This window comes from Rhododendron vialii, chromosome 8a (genome assembly GCF_030253575.1).
Source record: "Rhododendron vialii isolate Sample 1 chromosome 8a, ASM3025357v1".
NCBI classification, from domain to species: Eukaryota; Viridiplantae; Streptophyta; class Magnoliopsida; order Ericales; family Ericaceae; genus Rhododendron; species Rhododendron vialii.
Window position 1 is genome coordinate 19,499,399 of NC_080564.1, and position 21,789 is coordinate 19,521,187.

At 47.9% G+C, this 21,789-nt stretch overlaps 1 pseudogene; it reads left to right on the top strand.

The window, feature by feature from the left end:
* The first annotated feature begins 4,575 nt into the window (after positions 1–4,575).
* LOC131298485 (probable calcium-binding protein CML15) lies at positions 4,576–16,794 on the top strand (annotated as a pseudogene).
* The last annotated feature ends 4,995 nt before the right edge of the window (positions 16,795–21,789 follow it).

The window sequence follows — 21,789 nt, forward strand, 5'->3', positions numbered from 1 at the left end:
TTAGTAGGAATGATAGGACCATTTACAATAATTTTCCACAAATCATAATCAGTGGATTGGATAAAAATTTGCATGCGATTTTTCCAATAGCTACAGTTAGCACCTGTGAACAATGGAGGCCTACTTGAGGATTGACCCTCGATGCATGATACGCTACTAGCGGTTGCCATGGATCTTAACTCTTAGACGGTCAAGTCTATAAACAAGAGCCGAGGCTCTGATACCAATTGTTACCCAAAAATGGCAACCTAGAAGGGGGTGAATCGGGTTGCTTAATATTCTCTAACAAATATATCCAAGATAATATAATCAAGTAAAAGAGTGAGAGTTAGAGAGATAGAACCCGATTATAGTGGTTCGGCCCGGATTTGTCCACGGTCCGGCCTAATCCACTTCTCCTCAAGCACCTACTTGAAGGTTCCACTAATCTTCAAAAAGATTACAAGCAGTAAGTCTTGCGGGTGCTTAAAATGACCTTATCCCTAGCTTTCCCGAGGAGCTAGTGCAACCGCAAGAGTTTTCTCCGAAAACCTCTTAAAAAAAATAACACCCAAATTCAAACCCGAATTTGGCCTTCTAAGCTTTCAAGTGTTTGACTCAAACACTGGCTTAGGAATTACAAGTATGTGAAGAGAGTATGAAAATTATCGCTCACGACTTGTACAAAATTTCTCTCAAGAAAAATATGAAAGTGGAAGATCAAAGAGAATTTAGGCTTTGATCTTTGGAGAGTCTTCTCTTGGAATGATATGGAATGATGTAGCTTGGATTCGTACTCATCAATGAGCTCTTGAAGCCTTATATAGTCATCCAATCTCCTACTAGCCGTTTGTAGAGTGATATAGCCGTTGGAGAGTTAATTTAGGAAAAATATAGCCGTTGAGATTTTACTGATCTGCGGAAATCTGCAGAAATGTACTACTGGTCATCCGGGAGGTCGTTCGCTCTCTCAACTGGTCTGTCATCCAGTGAAGTCCGGTTGACAACTTCTTCTGTTTAGACAGCCAGCCTGTCAGTCGGTTCGTCAACCTGTAGCTCAAAAATTCATCTGAAAAATTCCATTAAAGCATGTATTGAGCTTACTAAGACTTTGTAAATATTAAACATTGAATCCAAGAGACTTTATGCAATGTTTCAAGGCCCATAAAATTTAGTCCGAAAAAGACTTTTCGATAGATTTAGCATTTGTCGAAACATCATCAAAATAGATAAAATCATTTTTTTCAACATTCATCAAAATAAATATATAATTGTATTACATATAATTTTCCAACAAATTAATATGCATACATTTTTCCAACACGAGGCTTATGGTGAGTGTGAATGGGTAGATGGGCATCCGTCAAGTGCTCCGAACGGTAAGACCGAAATCTGTGTCCTCATGATCCGTCTTGTTGTTTTCTTTAAGCTCCTTTGGTGCTTATTCCATGAGGTCTAGGTGTCGATACTAGCGAGGGTATACCGTAGGGTCATGATGGGTTGGTACTTTACGTGTGGTATTGTGGTATACTTAAAGGGAATGACGTGTATTAATTTATTAGTTGGAGTCATGATATGGTTGACAGTTTGGGACGTTTTGAAATGTAATCAACGTGGTGGATTGGTAGATCGTTTAGGATGCTTGAAGTGTAATCGACGCTGTGATAGAATTGTTTGGGATGATAAAATTGTGATTGATTGATCGACACGTATCACTTATATGTGATGTGTCCCGGAGTATATAAATGGGCATCACTTATATGTGATGTGTCTCGGAGTACGGGCGATATATGCAAAAACCTTGATTGATGAGATATGAGATTATGAGAAAAAGAAAGAAATATTGATTTTTACTAAATCGGATTGTTTAAAAGGAAAAAGGATTTTTGATATAAAATCCTCCAGCATTCTTGAGCGAATTAACGATTTTCGATATTCGTGCACAAAATCAACGGACTTCAACTATTCAAGCTCGAATCAACGGAGTTTGACCATTATAGGTCATGTATTTCTTTACATTACGCCTATTTGAAAACCAAAGAAATTGATTCATGGGAAAGAGAATGTTGGTGACTAACAATAAGGAAAGGGAGAATGATCATGAGAATGGAATGATTGTGGAATCATATGTGATGAGATGAATCGGTTGATAAACCAAATATTGTATAATTGTGATTGAAGGGGGAACATTAGTGGTACTGGTATGGCGTGTGAGATGATAGGTATTACATATAGGATTGTTTAAAATTCTTTGGCCATAATGAGTTGTTTGTTGATAGTTCTACAAACCTTGGGCATATCTGTCTATACTCATTCACTGGAGATGCATAACTCAGCATATTTTCCTATAACTTGTGTATAGATTTCTCTACCGGGCTAGTGTAGTTCAACCTATCATTTTCAGGTACATTGCAAGTCATTAACATGGAGTGTTTGGAGTGCATGTTTGACTTCATCTTTTTGAAAGCTAACAAGGGGGAACTACTTGGCATCTTAGTAAAACTCTTTTGAAGATGTAATTGTAATTTCGATTATTATTAAAATCATTTTGACTATGGAATCTTGTAAACTCTTAATCCTCTTTTTCAGTACTAATACCACGACAAATTAAGGCCTTCGAGCCGGAGATGAAATCTTTGAACTTATCTTGTGATTATAAGAAAGAATTCTCTTTTGGGGTAATATTTGTATAAATGCGAGGATTTTAATTGTAATATTTGTAGTTCCCCCTTGAAAGCTAACAAGGGGGAACTACTTGGGATCTTGATAGTACATCAAGAAAGGAAAAGGGAGAGGAGAATCCAACCAAAATTGGATAAAAAAAAAGGCAAAACCCTACAGCTTGGAGGCAAGACACCCCTTAAAGGCATCAAAAGTCTAGATTATACAGTACAACTCAAACATAACAAAGGTCAAAAAGCCAAATCTGAAAATTAAAGCTCTAAAACACCCAAAAAACCTTTAAGCCCAGCCCAAGAATACCCAAAACCTAGCCCTAATCTTTTGCAAATCTTCAAACATCACCACCAAAACATCGCTGATGACCACCCACAGAAATAGAACCACCATTAAATCGAACAAACGCCACCAGACCAACCACGCCACCAATGGCCACCCATCGGTGAAACGACCCGTTCACACATCAACCCACTTGGCAATAATGTACTGATACACCCAATAGTGTAACGGTGGGAGACCGACGCCGATCATGCCCATAATTGGTAGAACCACCTAGCCATTAGGTCGAGAACCTGTTTACCCAAGAGAAAAAATCGGCGGGAAATTAAACCAAATGAGTACGAGCTAGCACAACCGAGAGAGGGATGTTGGAGGTGGAGCGGCCATGCAAGAAAAGAAGTAGACCACGAGGAACAACCGAGAGAGGGATGTTGGAGGTGGAGCGGCCATGCGAGAAAAGAAGTAGACCACGAGGATGGGGGCGGAAAAAATAGAGAGAAGGAGGAGAAAGACAATTGATCTAGAAACCTTATAATGTTGCTCCCGTCATCGGCTGAAACCCCAAAATCGGTCACCAAGAAACTGCCAATTGCAATTTGATTCCCATAAACAACCTGCACGGGTAAACGGTCTTCAAGAACCATGATGCCAACGTCGATCTCCATCTCCTCGTGGAGAGGGAGGAGAGGAGAATAAGAGCATGATCATTTTAGGCTTATAGTGATTATCCAGATTTTCCGTTAAAGAAAATACTACTAGTAATATTCGGAGGTGCTATTCACACAGACAAATAGTGCGCAAATTATGTACTGATCTCGATGTGGGGTCCAATACAGATCCCACACAAACGATTCGAATTGTTCATTAAATTTTTTTTCAAGAACCTCGTAAAAAATCAACTCAATTCCATATTGAGATTAGTGCACGATCTGTACACTATTTGTACGTGTCAAACAAACTTATGGAGTAATATTTGCCCTCACTATTTCTTCATGTACATTGTACACAGTCCAAGAATAGCGTTAGCTCATTTGTATGTCTATTCATCAACTGGGAGGTTCATCAGAACTTGCCAAGAAACTAATCCGTCTAACTAGAACTAGGCCTGTCAATGGGCCGGATCCGATTCGGAACCGATAAGACCAAATCCATTCCGAATCCGACAAGACTCAAATCCGATAGTGGTAATCCGGATCCGAATCCGAAAAATCCGGATCCGATCCATAACTTTTTTTTTACTTCAAAAATTTTAGCAAAAAAAATATTTTCCGAAAAAAAATTTAAAAAAATAAAAAATAAAAAATAAAAATAAAAATACAACTTCTTAAACATTTTTTTTTCAAAATAAAAAATTTACTATTTTTTAAAAAAACTTTAAAATTTTAAAAAAAATAAAGTTCGAATTCGGATTGATAACGGATTTAATCCGATCCGATCCGTATTGAATTACCGTATTCGGATTATCGGATCGATATTATCAGATCCGGATCCTGATCGGATTTTTCGGATCGAATCCGGATCGGATCCGATCCATTGACAGGCCTAACTAGAATCTTATCCACTTTCACCTGCCCAAAAACAATATTAAATCCACCGACCCCCATAATGTCTGTCTCCAAAACAAACGCAAAATCTCTCTCTCTCTCTCTCTCTCATAACAAACCCATGTGGATTGTGGAACACCAGCTCATTACAACCACAAAAACCTCCCCTCTCCACCACCACCACCTTTCCTTCCCTCATTCTCGTAACCAAACACATTTCCGTTACCAAATAGCCATGTCCACATTCCTCGAGATCCACCAGCGGGACCAGCTCCGGGCCATATTCACCCGCTTCGACATGGACTCCGACGGCAGCCTCACACTCCTTGAGCTCGCCGCCCTCCTTGTGGAGGCTTCGGTAATCGTCTCGGTAATATAACCGGACCACCATCAACCGAGGCCTCATATTGACATGGGCCTGTGTATATCTTTCTGTTTACTCGCTCGGAGTCAAGTCTCCTGTTTACACTTCGGTTAGTTACCGAGGTGTACATTCCGCTTGGGACTTTTGGCAGAATGCAGCATAGCAGGAGGGGACCATGAGCGATACGTGGCGAAAAGGATCATCTGCCCATGTGCTTCGTAACCGTCTTATCCCGTGGCGTCATCTATGATGTCACCAAGGGCGGTTACCTAAGCGTGACCTCCACGCACTGGCTTGGAGCCCAAGTTAACCTAGGTCTATAAATACAAAGGGATATTCATCTTTGAGAGGTATGCCATCTTCCCCTAACCCTAGACCTAAAAGCAACTCTCCTTACATCTAACTTGATCGTCGGAGGGTCACAAGGCTATTCCAGCCTTAGTGACTTGTTGCAGGTCCATCGGCGGAGGAACGGAGCAGCGGAAGTGAAGTACAAGTTCAGGCGAAGGTCCCTCCTCCTAAATCGAACCCCTACAATTGGCGACTCTGCTGGGGACCTAGCCATCCTTTCAACTTTCACCTCCCCCATCTGCTCTGTTAAAACATCCAGAATCAAACATGGTGGAGATCGACGACGCACATCACGGTGGTACCGCACACGGGCTCGGTTCCCTCGTGGACCACAGCCTGGCTTCTGGCGGAGCGGCGGCCCATGGGAAGAACCACATATCCATCGGAGTTGGCGCCGGAGCGTCAGCTCCAGACGCAGGCCCATCCTCCGAGCTCCACTCCTACATCCGCCATCTCGAGCGCAAAATCGACGATCTCACGACGGTTGTAGACCGCGACAGACACGTCCGAGACGAGTTGGCGGAAATCAAACACCTCCTCATCTCCCCATCTCATTCCTCCGGGAGCCGCGGCGGAAGAACAAACCGTCGCACCCCCCCACGCAGTCACGAAGCCGGTCACCTGCTAGAGCACAGATCCCGTCCTTCAGTCAAGGATCGTCTTGAGTCACCAAGACCGGTGGACACACGAGCCCCAAAAGAAACATCGCGCAGGGACCGTTCTCGCTCTCCTGCGCAACTTCGAAGAAGGCCATCGGCCTTTGACAGGCTCGGTGGTGGGAGCGTCTCTGCCTCCTCCACCCACTCCGTCCTTGTGGGCAGGACAGGCCGGGAATCTACCCCTAGCCTCACAAGGGCATCCAGGGGAGATGACGGCCATGTCGAGATCCAGACTAGAGGATACCGGGAGCGCCTGAAGGGCCCCCGAGCCAGAAGTCCCATCGTCTCACACCCCGGCGGCGCAAACAGCAGGAGCCCGGTCACCGAGTGCCTCGAGGCTTCCGCTCGGGATAGCTACCGACATCATCGACAGGAGCGTTTTCCCAGAAAATCGGTTAGTATCGATCCAAAGAGAAAGGAGCACGAACGATTGGACAAACTCGTCCCCAAGAAGCGTACAGCGACTGAGCGTCCAGACGGCCCCGACCGTTCGATCCGACCTCATCGCGATGCGCGACTTGCACGACTCTCGACCTCTCCATTCACAAGAGAGATCGACTCGGTTACCCCCCCCAAAGGATTCTCCCAACCCAAGTTCGCCAAATACGACGGCAAGACCGAGGCGTACACTCATCTGGTCCAGTATAAAACCGTCATGTCTCTGTTTCTTCGGAATGAACCCTCGGACGATGCTTTCCTGTGCAAAGTGTTTCCAGCAAGCCTCGGCAACCTGGGCCTCACCTGGTTCAATCAACTCCCGGCTCGATCAATCTCCTCGTTCGACTCCCTCTGTGACGCCTTCATGGCACGATTCGTAACGAGCAACAAGCACGAGAAAGAGATCGACTCCCTCTTAGCCCTCCGTAAGAGGAACGACGAAACGCTTCGGCAATACGCCGGCCGTTATTGGTAGTTGTTCAATGAGATAGAAGGTTGCGACGGTGTCATCTCTGCCCGAGGATTCAAGCTCGGTCTCACATCCCAGGACGAGCAAGTCTACGACGACCTCGCTCGCCATAAGCCGAACTCTATGAAGGACCTTATGACTCGAATCGAGAACTGGTGTCAGCTCATCGAGTCCAAGGCAGAGAGAGGCATCGGGAAGCCTACAAGTTCAAAAGCGTTGAACACTTCGGTATCCATACCGGCCCCCGCACCTGTCTCAACCTCGAAGAAACAGGTCAACACGATCAAGCAGTCGCCGAGGAGGGGGCCGAAGCCAAGTGACTTCAACGCCGAAAAGACCGTCTTCACCATTCCCATCTACCGGATCATTGATCAAGTGAAGGATCAGCCTTTTTTCTCCTTCCCCAATCAAAAGCTCGGAACCGAAAATGGGAAAATCAAGAATCCCATCGTTCGATGCAGCTACCATAGCGAGCAAGGTCACTTCACCACAGCATGCAAGCCCTTCAAGGCCTACTTGGAACAGCTTGTTGCTGGTGGCCACCTCGGAAACTTCATCGATCATGAGAAGACGACGGCTCGGACACAGAGGACCGAATCACATACCGAGGAAGAGGTACAGACAATCAACGTCATACATGGTCCCTTGAACCCCGAAGCCGCTCGAGTCATCCGGGCAGAATTGAATGAAGCCTCCTCCTCCAAGCAGGTCATGCTAGTTGGCCCCGAACCGAAGCGCCCAAGAACCGACGACGGCTCCAAATGGACGATAACGTTTACCGAGAAGGATCTCGACCGCGTCCAACTTCCCCACAACGACGCCCTCGTGGTCACGCTACGCATCGGAAATTTCAATGTCCGTCGCGTCCTCGTAGACCAGGGCAGCTCTGCCGAAGTCATGTACTACTCCCTTTTCAAGGATCTGAAGATTCCCGAAACCGACCTCCGTCCATCCGAAGTTCCCCTTATCGGCTTCAACGGAGCTCCTGTCTGGCCCATCGGTATGATCACTCTTCCTGTCCGTGCCGGCTCGGTAACACTTGAAATAGACTTTGTGGTGGTCGACGTCCCTGGCCCTTACAACGCCATTGTTGGTCGAACCTGGCTGCATAGGCTTAAAGCGATTGCCTCCACTTATCACCAAGTGGTACGTTTCATCGGCACTAACGGGCACCAGGAAGACCTGTACGGAGACCAGACCGCGGCCAAGCAGTGCTACGTCAACGCTGTCCGAAGCACCAAACAGACACCCCGGGTGAATCTCATTGAAGCACCAGAAGCCCCAGTTTTGGAGGACGTCGGCAGATCCCCCGACGACAAAACCGTCGAAGATGTGGCCACAATCCCAATCACCGAGGACGGCTCCCGCTTCTTCCTTGTCAGTTCCTCACTTAGTGACACTGATCGGAATGAGACGGTAGCTTTTCTCAACCGAAACATTGAAGTGTTCGCCTGGACTCCCTACGAGATGCCGGGGCTCGACCCCTCTTTCATCTGCCACGAGCTCAACATCGACACAGCCAAGCGACCGGTCGTACAGAAAGCACGACGGTCCTCTCCCATTCACTCCGAGGCCGTCATTGAAGAAGTCAACCGACTCCTAAACGCTGGGGCAATCAGAGAGGTCCAGTACCCCAAGTGGTTGGCTAACACCGTCGTAGTCAAGAAGAAGAATGGCAAATGGCGTGTCTGCGTCGACTACTCCAACCTTAACGATGCCTGCCCGAAGGACTTCTTTCCTCTTCCCCGAATCGACCAGCTTGTCGACGCCACCTCTGGTCACGAGCGACTCAGCTTTTTGGATGCGTACCGGGGCTACCACCAGATCGCCATGAGCGAAGGCGATATCGAGAACACCGCCTTCATTACCCCCCACGGGATCTTCGGTTACCTCGTAATGCCCTTCGGTTTGAAAAATGCCGGAGCAACCTTCCAGCGAATGATAACCAAGATGTTCGAGCAATTACTGGGAGACACTATGCTGGCATACATTGACGACATGGTGGTTAAAAGTCTTCGCGCCGGTGATCATCTAACTCACCTTGCCGAAGTCTTTGAGATACTCAAGCGCCACAAACTCCGCCTCAATGCCGAGAAATGCGTATTCGGCGTCAGCTCCGGAAAATTTCTCGGCCATCTCGTCTCCCGGCGCGGTATTGAGGCCGACCCTTCCCAAATTCAAGCAATTGATCAGCTCTCGGCTCCCCACAACAAGCGCGATGTTCAGCGTCTAACCGGGATGGCTGCTGCTCTGAATCGGTTTATAAGTCGCTCCTCGGACAAATGTCAGCCATTTTTCGCTCTACTAAAGGGCAGCCGACGAAGCTTCAACTGGACAGAAGAATGTGACCGAGCCCTCCAGCGACTAAAGGAGTATCTTTCCACGGCTCCACTCCTCGTCACTCCAAGGGACCAGGAAGACCTGTTCCTCTATCTAGCTGTCTCCCCGCACGCCGTCAGCTCGGTGCTCGTCCGACAGGAGGGTCGGGAGCACCAGCCAATCTACTACTCCAGCAAAACCATGACTCCCGCCGAGACGCGCTACCTCCCCCTGGAGAAGCTCGTGCTCGCCCTAATCTCAGCCTCCCGAAAGCTTGCCCCGTATTTCCAGTCTCATCGCATCATCATCCTGACCGAGTTCCCCCTCAAATCTCTTCTCCGAAAGGCCGATCTCTCCAACCGAATTTCACAATGGGCCGTTGAGATTGCCAATTTCGAAATCCACTTTCAGCCTCGGACAGCAATAAAGGCTCAGGTTCTGGCTGACTTCATCGCAGAGCTTACACCGCCCAACGTATCTGCTTCGGCACCCCCACCGAGCACCGAAGCAGTACTCCAGGCCAACCCTAGCACAGCTTGGCAGCTCTTTCACGGAGATGTATGGAAAATGTACGTCGATGGCGCATCCAACAGCCGACGCGCAGGTGCGGGCGTCGTTCTTCTCTCACCCTCCGGTGTCTTGCACGAAAGCTCCTTCTCCATCAATTTCCCAGCCTCTAACAACGAGGCCGAATATGAGGCGTTGATCTCCGGACTCAAGACTGCCGAAGCTATTGGCATCGAAGAACTCGTCGTCTACAGCGACTCCCAGTTGGTGGTTAACCAACTCTCTGAAGAATACGAAGCTCGGGATGACCGCATGCGTACCTACCTAAGCGCCGCAGTCCAGCTCATTCAACGCTTTAAAGCAATCAGAGTCGAGCATATTTCAAGGGAACAGAACGCCCACGCCGACGCCCTGGCAGGTCTCGCTTCGGCATTCTCATGCACTGGGCACCGATCCATTTCCTTCAATTCTATTGACAAGCCCAGTTTTGAACTCGAAGACCTACAGAAGGAAGTACTCAACATAGAGCTGGGCCCGAGCTGGATGGATGAAATCGTCCTTTACCTGAGGGAGGACTCCCTGCCCACTGACAAAAAGGAGGCTCACCGACTCCGAAACAAAGCTGCACTCTTCTGGCTCAATCCCAACGGCAAGCTGTACCGAAGATCATTCACCGGGCCGTACTTATTGGTTGCGCACCCACATCAAGTTCCGGGCATTATCGAAGAGCTTCATTCCGGTGACAGCGGTTGTCACTCCGGCGGACGATCGCTCGCCCACCGAGCCCTCACTCAGGGATATTGGTGGCCGACAATGAAGAAGGACTCTGAAGAGTTCGTCAAGCGTTGCAAAAAGTGCCAGATGTTCGCTCCCATTATCCATCAGCCGGCCCGGGACCTGAGCCCTCTCACCAGCCCCTGGCCCTTCTCCCAATGGGGCATGGATATCGTTGGAAAGCTCCCAGTCGCTCCGGGTGGATTCAAGTTCCTTTTAACCGCAACAGATTATTTCTCGAAATGGGTCAAGGCCGAGCCCCTGGTAACCATCGAAGAAACATACGTCATCCGCTTTGTGTGGCGCAACATCATCTCACGCTTCGGTGTGCCGTTCGCCATAATTACTGACAATGGAGGGCAGTTTACAGGACAGAAGTACCGGGCTCTACTTGACGAATACGGTATCAAATGGGACACGTCCACTCCGGCTTACCCCCAGGGCAACGGACAGGCTGAGGCGGCAAACAAAGCAATTTCATCCGGGCTAAAGCGACGACTCGAGTCACGGCGAGGAAAGTGGGCCGAAGAGCTGCCCAGGGTACTCTGGGGCTATCGTACGACGCCTCGGCGATCAACCGGTCGCACACCTTTTTCCTTGGCATTCGGAATGGAGGCGGTCATCCCACTCCAAGTCGGACTCCCAACAATGAGAACAGAAAATTTTGATGAGTCGGTCAACAACACCACCATTGCTTCGGACCTAGATTTAGCCGAAGAAGAACGGGACAACGCAAGGATAAAGCTCGCTTCATACCAACAGGAGGTTGCAAAGGGTTACAACCGAAGCGTGCGCCTCCGGTCGTTTAAGCCTGACGATCTCGTTTGGAAAAAGGTGGTGGAGAAGTCCAAAAAGCGAAAGTTAATGCCCAATTGGGAGGGTCCTTACCGAGTTCTCAAGCACCTCGGTTCGGGTAATTACAAATTGGAGAAACTGGATGGTTCCCCCATTGCTAAGTCATGGAACGCCAACAATCTGAAGAAGTTCTACGGATAGTGCTCGGCCACCGAAGCCCGTTTTGTCCTTATTACGTTGCATTTTCTTTTAAGAAAGTTTTGAAAGCAATCTGCTTATGTTTTGACAATACCCCGAGTTTTAATGAGAATGCTCTTTGGCACTATTCGTACACTGATTGTTTAAATTACTTATACTTGGCCTATTCTTGCCCGGACCATTTTATACCGACTTCAGGGATATTATTCTCCCATAGGTGATACCCTCGGAGAAAAATCCCCACCAAGTCGCCCGGGCCTCTTCGGTCGTCTAAATTTCTGGTCACTCGCTGTAAGGATACTCGGCCTTTTTCTCCGAGCCCCTTACACCGACCCATCAGAAATTTCTCACTGTTCGGACTCGCCGCGTCACGAACCTATGGCAGAAGCCATACCACTTCATTACGCCGGCCTACGTCCCTAGCAGTAATACAATCCCGCGCCTGCTCGATAAGCTCATTTCTATTAATCAGCAGGGGCGTGCAATGTCAAAAGTTCATTACAATGAATGGTTCTGATTCGGTCCTACTAAGCTGGGGCTTCGGAACGAGTCACTTTTTCTTGATTGAACATCTTTTTTATGCTTGGCAAAACGATTCGGTTAACGCTTCGGTTAAACTTGTTTCTACAAACTTTTTAAGTCCCACCGAAGCAGGGGCATTATAACCTAAGGAGCAAACCAATCAAACAAGCATTTCAAAGATAAAAACATTCAAGAAAAGAAGAGCATTCATTCACGAACAATAAACAAAAAAAGGTACTACTTCAAGTATCAAACGTTTACAATCCCTGGAACGGCAAACTCCAAATGTCCGGAGCCGTCCAGTAAACCGACCATTCAGGCAAAAATTAAAGTACTTTTTCAGAGCTACGAAATATAAAGTTCCTATGCTTCATCAGGGAACAGGGGCGCTAAGGTCAGCTGGCTCCTCGGTCGCTTGGGGCTCCTGGTTCGGCACCTGCTCGCTTTCCTCCTCCGGTAGCACGAGCTCTTCAGGAGGGGGCTCAGGCACGGTTCGAAGCTCCGAACCCTCTGGCAGAGTAAGCTTGCTTATTAAGGCCTCGTGGCCGTATCGAAGTCCGTCCAAGAACCGATCTCTGAAAAGCTCGGCTTCTATCTCCCGGACCTGCTTCTTATATTCCACACCGGCAGCATCCCAGCCTTCATCGTAGCCTTTGTTCCGTGCAAACTCAACCTCCCGAGCTCCAGCAGCCCTCAATGTGTCAGCATCCTCCTCAGCTTTTTTGGCCCTCCCTTCGGCAAGTACCCGCTCCCGGTCGCACCGCTGAAAGTCGGCTAGGTAGAGGTCACAAGTCTCCCTCGCCACTTTCAGGTCGTCCTCTCTCTGAGCAAGAGTCTTCCTCAGCAGCTCCATCTCCTGCTCTCGTGCCTGGCATTGTTCGTTCACAGCGAGCACCCGAGCGCCGGCCTACCAACACAATTAAAATTGATCAAAATTCCAACAAAACGATCAAAGGAGTAAGAAAAGAAACTTTCAGAAGTAACTTACTTTCAGAAGTGCCTGCGCTATCTCTCCTGTCAGATCCACGGTGCACCCCTCAACAGCCCGGGCATCCTTCGGAAGAATACACGACCGAAGCAGCCCAAACGCCGTCCCAATGTTAGAAGACGCGCTATCGGCGTGATGAATTAGGCGCCCCGAGTAGTGACGAACCTCGGGGGCCCAGGGGACCTCCCTCGCCGGAACACGAGTCCCCATTTCGGTTCCTCCCCGGCTCTCCACATCTCCCTCATCTCCTCGGGTCCCCGTTTCTTCTATCAAGATCGGCTCCCCGCCCCTTCCTCGTCCGAAGCTTTCCTCCTCGGTCCGAGCCCTCTTCTCCGGAGGCTCTTGAGGAGAAACAGGGATCACCCTCGAGGTTCCAGCCCCCGGCGAGCCTGTCCTGACGCCGGCACCCCGTCCTCGTGGCCTTTGGCGCCGAAGGTTGAGCACTTCTCTTCCACGGCCGCTCATCTCTCCACTAAGTCCCGTCCTTTCTGGGGTCTCCCGGTCGATTTCTTCTCGGATCACGCCTCGGGGACCAGAATCACCAACTTCGTCTTCTGTCGCCCCAGCTCCTCCTCTCCTACCTTCTCCTCTTCCTTGGCTTCTCCCTCGGCCACGTCCTCGTCCCCCTCGAGGAACTCCTTGCTGCCTCGGCTTCTTTTTCAAATAGCCGGTATAAGTCGGTTTGTATCCGAGCAGTTCAGGTGCATACCGACTCGTGATAGGAATGGCGTAAGCAGCTGTTATTTGCGCTCGGTTAGCCCTTGCCCGAAGCTCTGCAACGATTCCCTCGGCTGAAAGATAGAGAATGGAAGAATCAGTATACAATGAGGAAAGAAAAATGTGCAAACATAATAAAGCTAAGAAGATGCTTCTACCGACCAGGAGCCCCGGTTTCGAACTGAACTGTGGTGGCTGTGTCCGCGCTCTCCCCGGGCCCAAACATAAAATTCCCGGTGACCGACACATAAATACTCGCCCACTCTTCCGAGTCGGGAAGATGGTCGATAAGGAAGGTGTCGTATCCTGTCCTACAGGAGAGGTAGTGACGGTCGCTCTCCCGGTTAACTCCAACGAGGTATACACCGAAGAGCTCATCGAGTCCGAACGTGAGGTTATATTGTCTCCTCAGTTCTATAATGCTCGTGATGATCCGGTAGGAATTCACCGTCAGCTGAGAAGACGTGAGGGAGAGGGCTCGGAGAACCCTTCGGACAAACTGATGAAGGGGCAATCTAACGCCCCCCTCTGTGATAGCCATCAAGGGGAATATGAGTGCTCCCTCCCGGTGAGGAAGATCCTTGGGATCACTGTTCGGTAAAATGCGAACGTCAACATCATGAGGTACGCTGTATACCCTCTTGAATTCAGCATAAGAAGCCGAGGAGCCGTCAAAGTACTGATTTCGGTATGGGCATGGCCTCATCGCCCTTCTGCGTCCCCGTACCTCCTCGGGGGCATCAGCGAACGGACCCGGACCTTGGTTCGAGGTACTTGGGGCTTCCATCTCTTGAGAGTCAAACGTCGTCGCCTCACGAGGAGCTCTCGAGGGTTCAAATGGTTCAACGCAGTCGATTGGAGTTCGGAAGAATGCCCTCTCCCGAAGTGTCTGGCGAATGTCCTCGGGAATTTCGATAGGAGAAGAACCTGAACTACCGGAACTGTCCGAAGAGAGCTCGATGACCATTCGCTTCTGCCTAACCAAGGAAAGGAATACAAAAACCCGTTAGCTATGTGCTCAGGGAAAAAATCAATGTCTAGCGCTCGGTGCGGAATGGTCATCGCTCCTCGGAGTCCTCGGACAATCGTTTCCTATAAAGGCGTTTCCCTCTCGGAAGAATTTCTAAAAATCAGAAGTCCTTTCCCTTGGGATCAAGGTGAATCTAGGTCTCGGGATGAGTTTTGGCCTCGGGATGAATCTAGGTCTCGGGATGAGTTTAGACCTCGGTAATAGCGTGAACAACGCTGGAGAAGCCCAGCGCCGCCTTGAACCAGACGGTGGCGAGCGGTTGCTCAGCCGTAACAAGTGCAAGAAAACGGCGAAAAACTCAAAAACAATGGTCAAAACATGAAGAATAAAGCAAGAAGGTCGACATACCTCAAGTTTGTGCAAGATCTCCCAACCAAAACGATCGAAATCTCGACTGAAAGCTGGAAGTATACGGCGGCGGCGGTTCGACTTCAGAAGCAGAAGAAAGGGTGACGATCTCACCTCTGTCTCTCCTATTTATATTGATAGAGATGGAAAGCTGCGCGGGAAACGAAGCGTCGTGCATTGAGCCGTTAGATCGTCGACATGTGTTATCATCGAACGGCTAGTATCAAGGACTCTGCACCGAGGACAGGCGCCGGATATTCGGACCTTAGGCATGTTGACGCGTGTCACCGAAGCGACGTTTCGTACCAATCAACTGGCATGGCACGTGCCGAGGCAGCTTTTTGATTCTGAGATCTCGGCAACAGTTGACACGTGGCTCTTCTCTGGCGCGGGTTGAACGAAATCTACCGAAGCAACTTCACCCTTCGGTTATTCTCTAAAAAGAAAGATCAAGGCCTGATGTCTCATACGATAGGATCAAGACCCTGAAGCAGAGGTGCAACGCTCCAGGGACTTGAGGGGCTATTGTGGAGGCTTCGGTAATCGTCTCGGTAATATAACCGGACCACCATCAACCGAGGCCTCATATTGACATGGGCCTGTGTATATCTTTCTGTTTACTCGCTCGGAGTCAAGTCTCCTGTTTACACTTCGGTTAGTTACCGAGGTGTACATTCCGCTTGGGACTTTTGGCAGAATGCAGCATAGCAGGGGGGGACCATGAGCGATACGTGGCGAAAAGGATCATCTGCCCATGTGCTTCGTAACCGTCTTATCCCGTGGCGTCATCTATGATGTCACCAAGGGCGGTTACCTAAGCGTGACCTCCACGCACTGGCTTGGAGCCCAAGTTAACCTAGGTCTATAAATACAAAGGGATATTCATCTTTGAGAGGTATGCCATCTTCCCCTAACCCTAGACCTAAAAGCAACTCTCCTTACATCTAACTTGATCGTCGGAGGGTCACAAGGCTATTCCAGCCTTAGTGACTTGTTGCAGGTCCATCGGCGGAGGAACGGAGCAGCGGAAGTGAAGTACAAGTTCAGGCGAAGGTCCCTCCTCCTAAATCGAACCCCTACACTCCTCCGCTCCCTCGGCGTAAAGACCTCATTCGGCGACCAGGTCCACGCCCTCCTCGCCGCCATCGACGCTAATGCCAACGGCAAGGTCGAGTTCGACGAGTTCGTCACCTCCATCTCCCCTAACCTGCTCAGCGACGACGACGTGCTAGTCAACCAGGAGCAGCTGCTGGGGGTGTTTCGGTCCTTCGACCGTGACGGCAACGGGTACATCACGCTGACGGGGTCCATGGCCAAGATGGGCCAGCCGCTGACGTATAGAGAGCTGACGGAGATGGTCTGAGAGGCCGATACAGACGGTGATGGGGTTATTAGTTTTAACGAGTTTGTGTCGATTATGGCCAGATCGGCCGGCGAGATGTTTGGGTTTCCGGTCTCATAACGGGAGGAGAAATTGGTACTTTAACTATTTATCTTTTTGCTTTTATAAATGTGGTGTTAGGATCAACTTAAACGCATCTCAATTAATTGTTGTCTCAATTAATTATTGCACGCATTATACCGTCCACGAGTAGCATTTAACGAATCAAGATCGTGATTGATGATCCTTCGCTTGATTTTCGCGAGGAATTTTTCATGTGATATAAAACGAGACCGATCACACAGTTCCAAATGATGATCCGAGCACTTCATTTTGTAAGTCTCGATTTATTTTCCAATTTCCTGCAAAATAATAAAGTTCATTGGGACATTGGTACCTGTATCTCACAAGAGAAATAGACCGTTAGAATCTGACCATTATTTTTCTCTCCAACTATATGATTCAACTAAGTACTTACTGTTTGACCTAATTTTTGACATGAATATTAAACACATTGAAACATACTAGATGAACGGTTTGAATTGTGAAATAGAACTAGAACCGTGGTGGATCCTGTATTGCATCAGAGGATGTTGATTCGTATTTGACAATATTTCATGCAAACCCGTCTTCATAATCAAGATACATACATAATAAGGATTGTTTTGAGGTACGAGGAAATCAGAAATCGAGACATGCAGTAAACGGAATATTCAAAATAAAAGCACAACAGGATTTACAACTTGGAATTTGGAAAACTACGTTAACCAAGGAACGTTGCCGTGATTTACAACTTGTACTTTTAAGACCTATTATGGAATTTTTGCTAAAATAGTACTCTATCTAAATTGATGACTTATTCTTTTTTTTTTTCTTTCCAATTTTATTATATATCTTTTAAGGTTAGATTTTTGTGTTACTCTTTGGACTAGATGAGAAAGTTCCAGTTGAGGCTATTGTTCATTTTGGATTATAATGAAAACAGACCGTTGAGGCATCTAATGTTCTTTACTAGATATTAATTAGCTTCTGTTTTGTTTGTGTTTTAGGCAAAAGAGATTTAAGCAAACAAAAGGAGAGTAGTTTTGTGATCATTGAAATGATTAGCATTTTGCGATAAGCATTATGCGTTTCTCATGTTTGGGATCTAATCGATTGTATTAATTGGCCAATGACAATATGCCATCCCTCAACTATCGAAGAGTGTACAAGCATTCTTGAGAGGCATCTTGGTTAATTTTTGGAGCCGCGTTATGCACATAGCACCCGGCGAGTCCTGTTGTTTAGAGAATGAGAGAGAAGTGTTTTGGGTGTGTTAACCAACCCTAACACATGAGAGCTTTATTTATATTACGTGAGAGCTAATTACATAACGTAACCAACCAATGTGGGACTGAGTCTAAACTCTTATTCTCCACTTCCCCTCAAGCTGGAAAATATATATCACAAAATCCCAGCTTGTTACATAATAACTCTAAACGTGGTTTAAATAACGGTTTAGTGAAGATATCTGCCAACTGAGGTCCTGTAGACACGAAAGGGGTAACCAACACGCCACTATCAATTTTCTCTTGAACAATATGACAATCTACTTCAATATGTTTGGTTCTCTCATGAAATACTGGATTCGAAGCGATATGTATTGCTGCCTGATTATCACAATACATAGGAATAGGTAACTGTATGCCAAACCCCAACTCCTTGAGCAAAGCTTTCAACCATACAACCTCGCATGTAGTATGAGCCATAGCACGATACTCTGCTTCCGCACTGGACCGAGCAACCACAGTTTGCTTCTTGCTATTCCAGGTAACTAAATTTCCACCAACAAAAGTACAGTATCCAGTTGTGGACCGTCTATCAAATGGTGATCCCGCCCAATCAGCATCGGTAAAGGACTCAACACGCAAATGATCATTTGAATGATAAAAGAGGCCACGTCCAGGATGAGCCTTGAGATACTTCACAATACGAAGACAAGCTTCCCAATGTGGAAGACGAGGGGACGAGGGGCTGACATGAACTGACTCACCATACTGACAGCAAATGAGATATCAGGACGTGTATTGGTGAGATAATTAAGCTTGCCTACCAAGCGACGATAACGGTCTGGATGAGAAAATATCTCCCCCTGATCAACACAAAATTTGACGTTTGGATCCATAGGGGTCTCTACAGGCTTTGTTCCTAATAAACCAGTCTCCTCTAGAATATCTAGTATATACTTTCTTTGAGACAAGCTGATCCCTTCCTTGGATCTTGCTACCTCAATACCCAAGAAATATTGAAGCTTACCCAAATCTTTGGTGTGAAACTGACGCTGTAAAAACTGTTTTAACTCATGAATACCTTTCTGATCATCCCCAGTAATAATGATATCATCCACATACACAATCAACACTACTTTCCCCCAATCTGACTTAATAGAGAAGACAGAATGATCAGAATGGGAGCGCCACAAACCAAACTGTAATACAACATCACTAAACTTGCCAAACCAAGCTCGAGGTGACTGCTTAAGACCATAGAGAGCTTTGCGAAGGCGACACACCTGAGAACGCTCCCCCTGAGCAACAAACCCTGGAGGTTGCTCCATATACACCTCCTCGAGTAGATCACCGTGGAGAAATGCATTCTTGACGTCCAACTGAAACAAGGGCCAACCAAGATTGGCGGCCAGAGAAATAAGAATACGAACAGAGTTAATCTTTGCCACCGGAGAGAAAGTCTCTGCATAATCAACGCCATACGTCTGGGTATAGCCTTTGGCCACAAGACTGTAGACACCCTAATCTGGGCTTCCAGATTAGTTTACTTACGGTTTTTGATTCCTCGATGATGAAATGGATCAAGAACACCCTGGGAATGATAGCGTGTTTGAGCTTTGAGTGTTTGCAAAACCCTTGAACCTAACCTAGCCTAAGTCACTTCAAAAACCAAAAACCCTACTGATGTGCGCCAGGGCGCAACCATCCCGCGCCAGGGCGCACCATCGCCCGCCTGACTCACTCCATCGCGCGACAATGCGCCAGGGCGCACCATCGCGCGCCTGACTCACTCCATCGCGCGACAATGCGCCAGGGCGCACCATCGCGCGACAGACTCACTATGTCGCGCGACGGTCAAAACTGTCCCCATCACCTTTATCAGCTGGGATGCTTAGCCACCAAGCAAACCTCAACCAGCCTCGTGGACTGGTTGAGCTCCTCTCATTACACCAACCAGATTCACCTCCATCCTTCTCTATAAATACCCCCATTCTTCTTCCATTAAAAGGGTTCAAGAATTTCAAAAGAATACACTTTGGGTCACCATTCCCCATTTTCACACCTCAACCTTCCAAGAACAAAGCTTGTTCTTTGCTTCTACCACTCAAACTCCTCAATCAAGCCTTCAAACATCAAAGTTCAAACACCTTTCAAACTCAAAACCGAAGGTATAGCTTACCTTTGTTCTGTTTTCTGTTCTGATCTCTGAGGGGGGCTGGCAGGGCCAAGGCTGGTAATCAAACCAGTCCTGGTCCTAAAGCTAGCAAGGTTTCAAAAACCGTCGAGGTAGGAACCAACGCGCGATGGTCCCACTCTCTCGCGCGACACTCCGGTGCTGCATGAGATGGACCGCGTGGGGATTGGTGTCCTACTGTTTTGTGCTTTATTTTATGTATAGATCACTCTGTTGAGCATATTAATAACCATTTTACTGCTTTCCTTTGTTAGAAATTGCTAGCCGTAGTTCAATTTGCATGTCTTCTATTTTGGAGTACCCTTGGGATCATTCTGGACCTGTCCCAGAACCTAGAAATGTGTAAACCAAACACTGGTCCGCGCCAGGGCGCACCATCGCGCGCCAGACTGGCTCCATCGCGCGACAGTGCGCCAGGGCGCACCATCGCGCGCCAGACTCACTCAGTCGCGCGACAGTGCGCCAGGGCGCATCCTCGCGCGCCAGACTGGCTCTGTCGCGCGATAGTATGCCTCTGACCAGTGAGTGGCCTTGCACGGGTAGCTTCGTTTTAGGTCATTATTTTGTCCCCACACTGTTTATGGGGTGCTTTATTAATTTATAGGGCTTTACAACCTTTAAACTGTATATTATGCTGCTATACGAACTGCTTGGTTTGTCCTGGGTGTGCACTGGTCCTTCCAGAGCCCAGATGGTTTGAGAATAAGAGCTGTGGGTTTGAGCTCACTGGCGCGCGCGTGTCTTGGAGTTGTGCGCGCATGAGTAAACAGCATGCAGTGACTCGTTCAGTGCATGCTGGTTTCTTCCTACGCACGTCACTCCAAAACAGGGGCCTCCCAGTTTGTTTAAACTCCCACAACAGTATGTTCTCATCCTATACTAACTGCTCATCGATGCTATCTATCACATCCTGCAAAATGTTACAGTTTTAAATTCCCGATTAACTATTCCCCTGCCCTAATTGGCTAAAAATTGATTAATCAAACAGAATCGCAAACAAACATCTTTCGCAAATGCCTAAGTAGAGACCGATCTCCGGATTGGGCGAGAGGGGTGCCATAAAACCCTTCCCCTCTCGTAACCTGGCTCCCGAACCCAGATATGGTTATGACGGACTGGTTCCTTAACTTTTTCAAATCAAACAGCGCAGCAAGTGCTTCGAAATACGGTTCCTTGGGTGTCGAACCTTCAAACCCGAGTGGCGACTCTGTATTTTGCGAGCGCTTGCTTTCCCCGCACGCGCTCCCTCGATCTGGGCCCTTGCGTCTCGGGATCCGAAAATTTCGAAGGGCACGCTGCCCACAGTGGCGACTCTGCTGGGGATCGAATCAATATTGGTCTATACTTAGATTTTAATACGCTCGAGAACAATCCCACAAAAGTCTGTCAAAATAGTGAGCTTCGCGCTGCTAAAGAAAGGATTGGTGATTTAACAGGACCTCGTGTCCGGCCATCCAATCTGGGGCTTTTCCGATTGTTCTCTTGTGTAGTTTCTTCTAAGTATTGATCAATAAAGAGAGCCAAATTTGAAAAGGCATTTGCGAATTTGCGATTCTGTTCGATTAATCAAATTCTTTAGCATCTCCATTTGCATCGATGTGGGATAAGCCTCGTTGGATCGTTTTGGCAATCCGGCACGGTTTACCGGAGCTCGGGGACCCCGAATGACCAACAACCTTCGACGATGATGAGTCATTCTACCGTTTGACTATTGCTCTGCGATTACACGGGCAGCGGGAGGTATATCTTGGCTTTAGTCCGAGGAACCCGTTACAAGCCAAAACCAGCCTTTGCATATACAAAGCATTAGAACTCTCCAAACTAGGACAGGTACCTACAGGGTAAGATTACTTGCATCTAACCCTCATATACTGTCTACGTGTTACTGCTTTCCCTATCGCATGCACTGTACATACATACATTCTGTTTTGCGTAGGAGCATGTTTAGGGCGGCTTCTAGGTTGTCTCTCTCTTTCGAGTCTGTCT